Source organism: Pan paniscus, chromosome X, assembly GCF_029289425.2.
Source record: "Pan paniscus chromosome X, NHGRI_mPanPan1-v2.0_pri, whole genome shotgun sequence".
Taxonomy (NCBI): Eukaryota; Metazoa; Chordata; class Mammalia; order Primates; family Hominidae; genus Pan; species Pan paniscus.
The window spans coordinates 155,785,748-155,796,493 of record NC_073272.2 but is presented as its reverse complement, the minus strand read 5'-3'; the positions used below and the strand labels follow the sequence as shown (position 1 = coordinate 155,796,493).

Genomic DNA, 10,746 nt, shown 5'->3' with positions numbered 1-10,746 from the left:
ATTTTGGCAGTGGTTTGTAGTTCTCCTTGTAAAGATCTTTCACCTCCTTGGTTAGCTGTATTCCTTGGTATTTCATTTTATTTGTGGGTGTTGTAAATGGGGTTGTGCTTTTGGTTTTACTATCAGCCTGGGCGTTATTGGTTTATAGAAATGCTACTGAGTTTGCACATTTATTTTGTATTCTGAAACCTTGCTAAAATCATGTATCAGTTCTAGTAGCTTTTTGGCAAAGTCTTTACGGTTTTCTAAGTATAGAATCATATTGTCAGTGAAGAGAGATAATTTGACTCCTTTTCTTATTTGGATGCCTTTGATTTCTTTCTCTTGCCTAATTGCTCTGGCTAAGATTTTCAGAACTATGTTGAATAGAAGTGGTGAGAGTGGACATCCTTGTCTTGCTCCACTTCTCAAGGGGAATAGTTCCTGCTTTTGACTGTTTAGCATGATATTGGCTGTGGGTTTGTCATATATGGCTCTTATTAATTTGAAGTATGTTTTTTAAATGCCTAGCCTGTTGAGGTTTTTTTTTTCTTAAATCATGAAGGGATGTTGGATTTTATCAAAAACTTTCTGTGTCTATTGAGATGATCATATGGCTTTGGCTTTTAACTCTATTTACATAGTGAATCACATTTATTGATTTGCATATGTTGAGCCAACCTTGCATCCCAGGAACAAAGCCTAATCAATCATGATGAATTAACTTTTTGATGTGCTGCTGGATTTGGTTTGCTAGTGCTTTGTTGAAGATTTTTGCATCTGTTTTCATCAGGGATGTTGGCCTGAAGATTTCTTTCTTCAACATGTCTGCCAGATTTTGGTATTAGGCTGATGCTGACCTCGTAGAGTGAGTTAGGGAGATATCTCTCTTCCTCTATTTTTTTGGAACAGTTTCAGTAGTATTGATACCAGTTCTTCTTTACATATCTGGTAGAATTTGGCTGTGAATCCATTTGGTCCAGGGCTTTTATTGGTTGATAGGTTTTTATTACTGATTCAATTTCCAAGTTTGATATTGGTCTATTCAGGGTTTTAATAACTTCCTAATTCAACCTTGGAAGACTGTGTGTTTCCAGGAATTTATCCATTTCCTCTAGATTTTCTAATTTGAGTACATAGAGTTGTTCATAGTATTCTCTGAGGATCTTGTGTATTTCTGTGAGATCAGATGTAACGTCATCTTTGTCATTTCTGATTGTATTTATGTGAATTTTCTTTTTTCTTTATTAATCTAGCTAGCAGTCTATCAATCTTATTTATTTTTTTGAGCCAATTATTTGTTTTATTGATTTTTTTGTATGGATTTTTGCATCTCAGTTTAAGTTCTCTAATTTATTTCTTTTCTTCTGCTAGCTTTGGGGTTTATTTGTTCTTTTTTTGTCTTAGTTTCTTTAGGTATAAAATTAGATTGTTAATTTGAGATCTGACATAGTTTGAACATGTGTCCTCACCAAATCTCATGTTGAATTGTAATTTCCAATGTTGGAGGTGGGGCCTGGTGGGAGGTGTTTGGGTAATGGGGATGGATCTCTCATGGCTTGGTGCTGTCCTCACAATAGTGAATGAATTCTCATGAGATGTAGCACCTCCTCACTCACTCCATCTCTTGCTTCTACTCCCACCATGTGACTTGCCTGCTCCCCCTTTCCCTTCCACCATGATTGGAAATTTCCTGAGGCTTCCCCAGAAGCAGATTCCAGTTCTATACTTCTTATACAGCCTGCAAAACTATGAGCTACTTAGACCTGTTTTCTTACAAATTACCCAGTCTCGGGTATTCCTTTATAGCAATGCAAGAACAGCCTAACACAAGATCATTCTAACTCCTTCTCCTTCTCCTCCTCCTCCTCCTCCTTCTTCTCCTTCTTCTTTTTTTTTTTGAGATGGAGTCTGGCTCTGTTGCCCAGGCTAGAGGGCAGTGGCACCATCTCTGCTCACTGCTACCTCCACCCACTGGATTCAAGCAATTCTCCTGCCTCAGCCTCCCTGGTAGTTGGGATTACAGGCGTGCGCTACCACGCATGGCTAATTTTTGTATTTTTAGCAGAGACTGGGTTTCAACATGTTGGTCAGGCTGGTCTCCAACTCCTGACCTCAAGTGATCCGCCCACTCGGCCTCCCAAAGTGCTGGGATTACAGGCATGAGCCACCACACCTGGCCCATCCTAACTTCTTGATGAAGGTGTTTAGGGCTATAACATTTTCTCTTAACATAGCTTTAGCCGCATGCCAGAGATTTTGGTAAGTTATGTCCCTATTTTCATTAATTTCAAAGAATTTTTTGCCTTAATTTTGATGTTCACTCAGGAGCCATTCAGGAGCAAGTTGTTTAATTTTCATGCATTTGTGTAGTTTTTAGAGATCTGCTTTATATTGATTTCTATTTTTATTGCACTGTGGTCTGAGAGTGTGCTTGGTACAATTTTTTTTTTAATTTATTGAGACTTGCTTTATGACTGAACATGTGGTTGATCTTAGAATACGTTCTGTGTGCAGATGAGAAGAATGTATATTCTGTGGTTGTTGGGTGGAGTGTTCTGTAGACTAATTAGTTCCAATTAGTCAAGGGTTGAGTTTAAGTCCAGTTTCTTTGTTAGTTTTCTGCATTGGTGATCTGTCTAACACTGTCAGGGGAGTGTTGAACCCACTATGATTGTGTGGTTGTCTAAGTCTTTTCATAGGCCAAGAAGAACTTGTTTTATGAATATGGGTGCTCAATGCTGGGTGCATATATATTTAGAATAGTTAAATCTTCTTCTTGTATTGCATCCTTTATTATTATGTAATGCTGTGTTAGGCTGTTCTTGCATTGCCATAAAGAAACACTTGAGACTGGGTAATTTATAAAGAAAAGAGGTTTAGGATTTCACTGGTGACATTAGCTGGCACTTGCTCTACTCTCTCTAATGGGGAAGCAGTGGAATACAAGAGCCTGAACTGTATCTGCCTTTATTTCCGATGGACTCACATTGAACTTTCAATCACAAAATTATAGCAAGGAAAGGAACCCGAACTTTAGTAACACAGCTAGAACAAGCTGCAGCAGCAGTGGCAGCAGCAGGAGAAAAGCTTTAATTTAGTTGATTTTCTGTGGCTATTGGTTGTTTGCTAGTCTCATGGTGATGGAAGCTGCAAAATTTTTTGAAGGGACCAAGAAGCTGCTGAAGGTTTTGTTCTCCTGGTAGCAGCCTGATACAAATGAAGGATGTGGGGATCTTAGCAGTATTCCAAGATCTGAGTGGGACATATTTTTGAAGGATGTGTAATGTTCAATCATATGTGTGACAAAAACTGACAAGCAGGAAGCTTATGTACTCAGTGAGAGTAGCATATTTGTCTCCAAGAGACGTTTCATTTTGAAGACATGTGGTACCACCCTCTTGCTGAAAGCACTGGTTCCCCTGCCGAAGCTTGCTGGGGATTACAGTGGGTTTGACTCTATTCAAAGCTTCTTTTATTCTCATAAGAATTTCATTAAGCCTTTTCACCAAGGGTACCCTAACCAGAATTTCCAGAAAGACATAGAGTTTCTTAATGCAGTTTTCCCAAATGGAGCAGCATATTGTATGGGATATATGAATTCTGACTGTTAGTACTTATATACTCTGGAGTTCCCAGAGAGTTGGGTAATCAGTCAGCCAGATCAAACCCTGGAAATTCTGATGAAGTGAACTTGACCCAGCAGTTACGGACCAGTTCTACATGAAAGATGGTGTTACTGCAAAGAATGTCACTCATGAGAGTGGAATTTGTGACCTGATTCCAGGTTCTGTCACTGATGACACAATATTTAATCCTTTTGAGCATTTGATAAATGGAATGAAATCAGACAAAACTTATTATTCACATCGCTCCAGAACCAGAATCCTCTTATGTTAGCTTTGAAACAAACTTAAGTCAGACCTCCTATGATGACCTGATCAGAAAAGTTGTGGAACTCTTTAAGCGAGGAAAATTTGTGACGACGTTGTATGTTATTTAGAGGTCTAAATGTTGCACAGTGCTTTCTTTGCCCCAGAAGATTTAAGGTTTTAAGTGTCTTGATTGTCAGAGTGCTATGTTCAATGACTACAATTTTGTTTTTACCTGTTTTGCTAAAAATTTGCAACAGCAAAGTTAAAAAAATGAAGAAAAAATACAAAAAGAGAACACACATAGAGGGTGGTGGATGCTTTCTAGTTGTTGATACTGGGGGCCGTGCTTTCCATAACCACCACCTTGTACTTACAGAAAGCCCTAGATGTAATGATAGTGTAATCATTTTGAACTGTATGCATTATATCAAGGAGTTAGATGTCTTGAATGAATGCTTTCTTCTGTGTTTAGGTATTCTCTGCCACTCTTGCTGTGAAATTCAAATGCATGTAGAAAAAAACTTTATTAAATGAAACTTTACAACACTCATGAAAGCAATTCAATTTGGTTTATGCACAGCATAATATTTCTCCAGGTATCATCCAAAATTCCCCACAGACAAGGCTTTCGCCCTCTTTAGGTATTAGCCTCAGCTAACCATCTGGGACTGTTCTATTAAATTGCTGTGAGAATTTTACATTCAGTTACCTCCACTTTCTAGAATGCATTTTTTTTTTTTTTGAGACAGAGTCTCGCCCTGTCACCCAGGCTGGAGTGCAGTGGTGCGATCTTGGCTCACTGCAACCTCCACCTCCCATGTTCAAATGATTCTCATGCCTCAGCCTCCGAAGTAGCTGAGATTACAGGTGTGCACCACCATGCCCAGCTAATTTTTATATTTTAGTAGAGAGGAGGTTTTGCCATGTTGTCCAGGCTAGTCTCAAACTCCTGGGCTCAAGCAATCCACCTGCCTCGGCCTCTCAAAGTGCTGGGATTACAGTGTATTATCTTTTTGATGTATTGTTGGATTCAGTTTATTAGTATTCTGTGGAGGATTTAAAAATCTATGTTCATCGAGGATATTGGCCTGTAGTTTTTTGTTTTTACTGTGTCCTTGTCTGGTTTTTGGTTACACTGGCCTTGTAGAATGAGTTAGAAAGAGTGTCCTCTATTTCAATTTTTAGAATACTTTGAAAGAATTGGTATTAATTCTTCTTTAAAGATTTGGTGCAATTCAGTGGTGAAGTCATTCGCTTCTGAATTTTTCTTTGTTGAGAGGCTTATTACTGATTCAATCTCATAACTTGTTATTGGTCTGTTCAGGTTTTCTATTTCTTCTTGATTCACATCCTTGTAGGTTGTATGTACCCAAGAATAATCAATCAATTTTCTTCTAGGTTTTCCTATTTCTTAGCCTAGTAGTAGTAGTTCATAGTAGTCTATGATGATCTTTTGTATTTCTGTGTTATGCGTTATTTATTTGGGTCTTCTCTCTTTTTTTCTTAGTCAGGCTAATGTTTTGTTGATTTTGTTTCTCTCTTTAAAAAAACCTTTTCATTTTGTTGATATTTTGTATTGTTTTTTAGTCTCAGTTTTGTTTATTTATAATCTGATCTTTATTGTTTCTTTCCTTTTACTAATTCTGAGTTTTTTTGTTTTGATTTTCTGGTTCCTTGAGATACATTGCTAAGTTGTTTTTAGTTTTTTGAGGTAGGTTATTATTGCTATAAATGTGCATCTTAAAACTGTTTTTGCTGTCCATTGGTTTTGGTATGTGTTTCTAATTTCATTTGTTTCAAGGAATTTTAAATTTTTATTCTTAATTTCTTCCTCCTCCCATTGGTTGTTCAAGAGCCTGTTGTTTAATTTCCATGTGTTTGTATATTTTCAAATGTTCCTCTTGTTATTGATTTCATTTTATTACATGTGGTCAGACAAGATACTTGGTATAATTTTGATTAAAAATTTTTTTCTCATACTTGTTTTTTGTCCTAACATATCTTCAAGCCTGGGGAATGTTCCATATGCTAACAAAACAATGTGAATTCTGCAGTTGTTGAAAGAAATGCTCTGTAAATGCTTGTTATGTCCATTTGATATCTGGTCCAGTTTAAATCCTATTATTCTTTGTTGATTTTCAGTCTAGATAATCTGTCCAATGTTGAGAGTGGGGTGTATTATTATATTGGAATCTATCTCTCCCTTTAGATCTAGTAAGGTATGCTTTATATATCTGGGTGGTCCAGTGTTTGGTGCATATATGTTTAGTTGTTATATTCTCTTGCTAAATTGATATGCTTATGATCTAATGTTCTTCTTTGTCTCTTTTTCATCTTTGACTTGATATTTACTTGTCTGATAAAAGTATAGCTACTACTGCTTGCTTTTCATTTTCATTTATGTGAAATATCTTTTTTATTAAAATGTTTACATTTTAGTTATTTTGGGTATAATAGACATAAGTATTCATGGGGTACATGTGACGTTCTGAAATAGGCATATAATGTATAATAATCATACCAGGGTAGTTGGAATATCCATCACCCGAAGCACTGATCATTTATTTGTGTTAGGAACATTCCAGTCTCACTCTTTTTATTATTTTAAAATACAGAGTAAATTATTTTTGACTATAATCACCCTGTTGAGCTATCAAATGTTAGATGTTATTCATTCTATCTATTTTTGTGCACCCATTAACCATCCTCATTTCCCCTCCACTACCCTTCCCAGCCTCTGATAATCATTATTCTACTCTCTGTGTCTACGAGTTCAATTGTTTTAATTTTTAGCTACATGTGAGTGAGAACTTGTGAAATTAGTCTTTCTGTGCCTGGCTTATTTCACTTAACATAATGTCTTCCAGTTCCATACATGTTGTTGCAAATGATAGGATTTTATTCTTTTTCACAACTGAATAATATTCTATTTTGCATATATGTACTACACTTTCTTTGTCCATTTTATTCATATATGTACACTTAGGTTGATTCCAAATCTTACCTATTGCAAATAGGGCTGCAATGAATATGGGAGTGTAGATATCTCTTCAATATCCTGATTACCTCTTTTTAGATATATACTTAGCAGTGGAAATGCTGTATCATATGGTAGTTCTATTTTAAGTTTTTCTGAGAAACCTCCATATTGTTCTCAATAGTGGCTGTCCTAATTTACATCCCTGCCAACAGTGTATGTGGGTTTCACTTTCTTCACATCCTTGCCAACATTTGTTACTGCCTGTCTTTTGGAAAAAAGACATTTTAATTGGGTGAGATGATATCTCATTGTGGTTTTGATTAGGATTTCTCTGATTATTGACGAAATTGAGCATTTTTTTCATATACTTCTTAGCCATTTGTATACCTTCTTTTGAGACTTGTCTATTCAGATCATTTGCCCATTTTGAAGCTGGATTATTAGATTTTTTCCTATTGAGTTGTTTGAGCTCTTTATGTAGTCTAGTTATTACTCCTTTGTCAGATAGGTTACTTGCAAATACTTTCTCCCATTCTGTGGGTTTCTCTTCACTTTGTTGACTGTTTCCTTGGCTGTGAAGAAGCATTTTCGCTTGATGTAATCCCACTAGTCTATTTTTGCTTTGGTTGCCTGTGCTTCTAAGGTATTACTCAAGAAATCTTTGCCCAGATCTATGTCCTGGTAGGTTTCCTCAATGTTTTCTTTTACTAGTTTCATAATTGCAGGGCTTAGATTTAAGTCTTTAATCCATTTTGATTTGATTTTTATATGTGGCAAAAGATAAGGGTCTAGTTTCTTTCTTCTACATAGAGATATCTAGTTTTCCCAGCACCATTTGTTCAAGAGACTGTCTTTCCCCCAATATATGTTCTTGACACTTTTGTTAAAACGGAGTTTACTGTAAATGTGTGGATTAAGTTCTGCGTTCTGCATTCTGTTCCATTGGTCTATGTATCTGTTTTTATGCCAGCACCATGTTGTTTTGGTAACTAAATCTCTGTAGTATAATTTGAAGTCTGGTAATGTGATTTCTCCAGTTTTGCTCTTTTTCCTTAGGATGATTTTGGCTAGTCTAGGTCTTTTGTGGCTCCATATAAATTTTAGAATTTTTTTTCTATTTCTGTGAAGAATGTCGTTGGTATTTTCATAGGGATTGCCTTGAATTTGTAGATTGCTTTGGGTAGTATGGACATTTTAACAATATTGATTTTTCTGATCTATGAGCATGGGATATATTACAATTTTTGTTCTCTTCAATTTCTTTTATCAATGTTTTATAGTTTTAATTGTAGATTTCCTTCACTTCTTTGGTTAAGTATATCCCTAGGTACTTTATTTTATTTTATTTTATTTGTAGCTATTATAGATGGGATTATTTTCTTGATTTCTTTTGTATATCATTTACAGTTAATATATGGAAATGCTACTGACTTTTTTTTTTTTTTTTTTTTTTTTTTGACGGAGTTTCGCTCTGTCGCTCAGGCTGGAGTGCAGTGGCGCGATCTCGGCTCACTGAAAGCTCCGCCTCCCGGGTTCACGCCATTCTCCTGCCTCAGCCTTCGGAGTAGCTGGGACTACAGGCGCCCGCCACCACGCCCGGCTAATTTTTTTGTATTTTTTTAGTAGAGACGGGGTTTCACCATGTTAGCCAGGATGGTCTCGATCTCCTGAGAGTTTTTATCATGAAGGGATGTTGAATTTTATCAAATACTTTTTCAGCATCAGTTGAAAAGATCATATGGTATTTGTTCTTCATTCTGTTGATATAATGTATCACACTGATTGATTTGCATATGTTGAACCATTCTTTACCCCTGGGTTGATCCCACTTTGTTATAGTGAATAATCTTTTTAATGTGTTGTTGAATTTGTTTTACTAGGATTTTGTTGAGGACATGTGCATCTGTGTTCATCAGAGATATACTGGCCTGTAGTTTTCTTTTTTGGTTGTGTCTTTAGTTTTGGTATCAGGGTAATACCGGCCTCATAGCATGAGTTTGAAAGTAATCTCTCCTCCTCAATTTTTTGGAATAGTTTGATTATGTTTGGTATTAGTTCTTCTTTAAATGTTTGGTAGAATCCAACAGTTAAGCCATTGGGTCCTGAGCTTTTCTTTGATGAGAGACGTTTTATTATGGCTTTGATCTCATTACTTGTTATTGGTCTATTCAGGTTCTGGATTTCTTCATGGTTCCATCTTGCTAGGTTGTATGTGTGTAGGAATTTATCAATTTCTTCTAGGTTTTTCAATTTATTGGCATATAATTGCTCAAAATAATCTCTAATGATCCTTTGAATTACTACAGTATAAGTTATAATGTCTCCTTTTTAATTTCTTATTTTATTTATTTGAATCTTATCTCTTTTCCTTAATCTGGCTAAAGTTTTGTCAATTTTGTTTATTTTTGTAAAAAAGCCAGCTTTTTGTTTTGTTGATCTTTTGTATTGCTTTTTGGTTTCAATTTCATTTATTTTTGCTCTGATTATTATGATTTCCTTTCTTCTACATATTTTGCATATGATTTGCTCTTGCTTTTATAATTCTTTAAGATGCATTCTAAAATTGGCTATTTGTCGTTTTTCTACTTATTTGATGTAGGACTTATTGCTATAAACTTTCCTTTTAGTACTGCTTTCTCTGTGTCCCATAGATTTTGGTTTGTTATGTTTGCATTTTCATTTGCTTCAATACATTTTAAAATTTCATTACTAACTTCTTCATTGACCCACTGGTAATTTAAGAGCATATTGTTTTATTTCCATGTGTTTGCATGGTTCCTAAAGTTCTTGTTATTGATGTCTAGTTTTATTTTATTGTGGTCAGATACTTGATACTATCTTAGTTTTACTGAGGTTTTTAAGACTTGTTTTGTGGTTTAACATAGGTCTGTCCTTGAGAATGATCCATGTTCTCAGAAGAAAGTGTATTCTGCAGCTCTTGGATAAAACGTTGTGTAAAGATTTATGAGATCCTTTTGATTTATTATGCAGATTAAGTTCAATATTTCTTTGCTGATTTTCTATCTGGATGATCTGCCCAATGCTGAAAGCTGTGTGTTAAGGTCTCCAGCTATTATTGTATTGGAGGAGTCTATCTCTCTCTTAAAACTCTAATAAAATTTGCTTTCTGTGTCTGAGTGCTCCAGTGTTGGGTGCATATATATATTTACAGTTATTATATTCTCTTGCTGAAGTGACCTGTTTATCATTATATAATGACCTTTTTAGTCTGTTTTTATAGTTTTTGTCTTGAAATCTATTTTATCTGATAAAAAGTATAGGTATTTGTGCTCCTTTTTTGGTTTTTATTTTCATAGAATATCTTTTTCCAGCCCTTTATTTTCAGTCTGTGTGTATCTATACAGGTAAAATGAGTTTCTTGTAGGTACCATATAGTTGGGTCTTTTAAAAAATTCATTCAAGATTTTAGTTCACTTACATTCAATGTTATTGATAGGCAAAGACTTACTATTGCTATTTTGTTTTTTGTTTTCTGGCTGTTTAGTGTTCCTCTCTCCCTCCCCCCCTCCCTCCATCCCCTCCCTCCCTCCCTCTCTTTTCCCCTTCCTCTTCCCCTTCCCCTCCTTCTCCTTCCCCTTCTCCTTCTCCTTCCCCTTCTCCTTCTCCTTCCCCTTCTCCTTCTCCTTCCCCTTCTCCTTCCCCTTCCCCTTCCCCTTCTCCTTCTCCTTCTTCTGCTTCTCCTTCTCCTTTCTTCCTTCCTTCCTTCCTTCTTTGTGTAAAAGAGATTTTCTCTGGTAGTAGGTTTTAATTTCTTGCTTTTTATTTATTGTGTAGCTGTAGATTTTTTGGTTTGAGGTACCATGAGTCTTGAAATAACATCTTATAACCAATCATTTTAAACTGATGACAACTAAACTGTGATTACAGAAAAGCACAACAAATAAACAAAGA

General features: G+C 35.7%; 1 pseudogene; it reads left to right on the top strand.

Moving 5' to 3' along the window:
• Window positions 1–310: 310 nt before the first annotated feature.
• LOC100992454 (S-adenosylmethionine decarboxylase proenzyme-like) lies at window positions 311–10,332 on the top strand (annotated as a pseudogene).
• The last annotated feature ends 414 nt before the right edge of the window (window positions 10,333–10,746 follow it).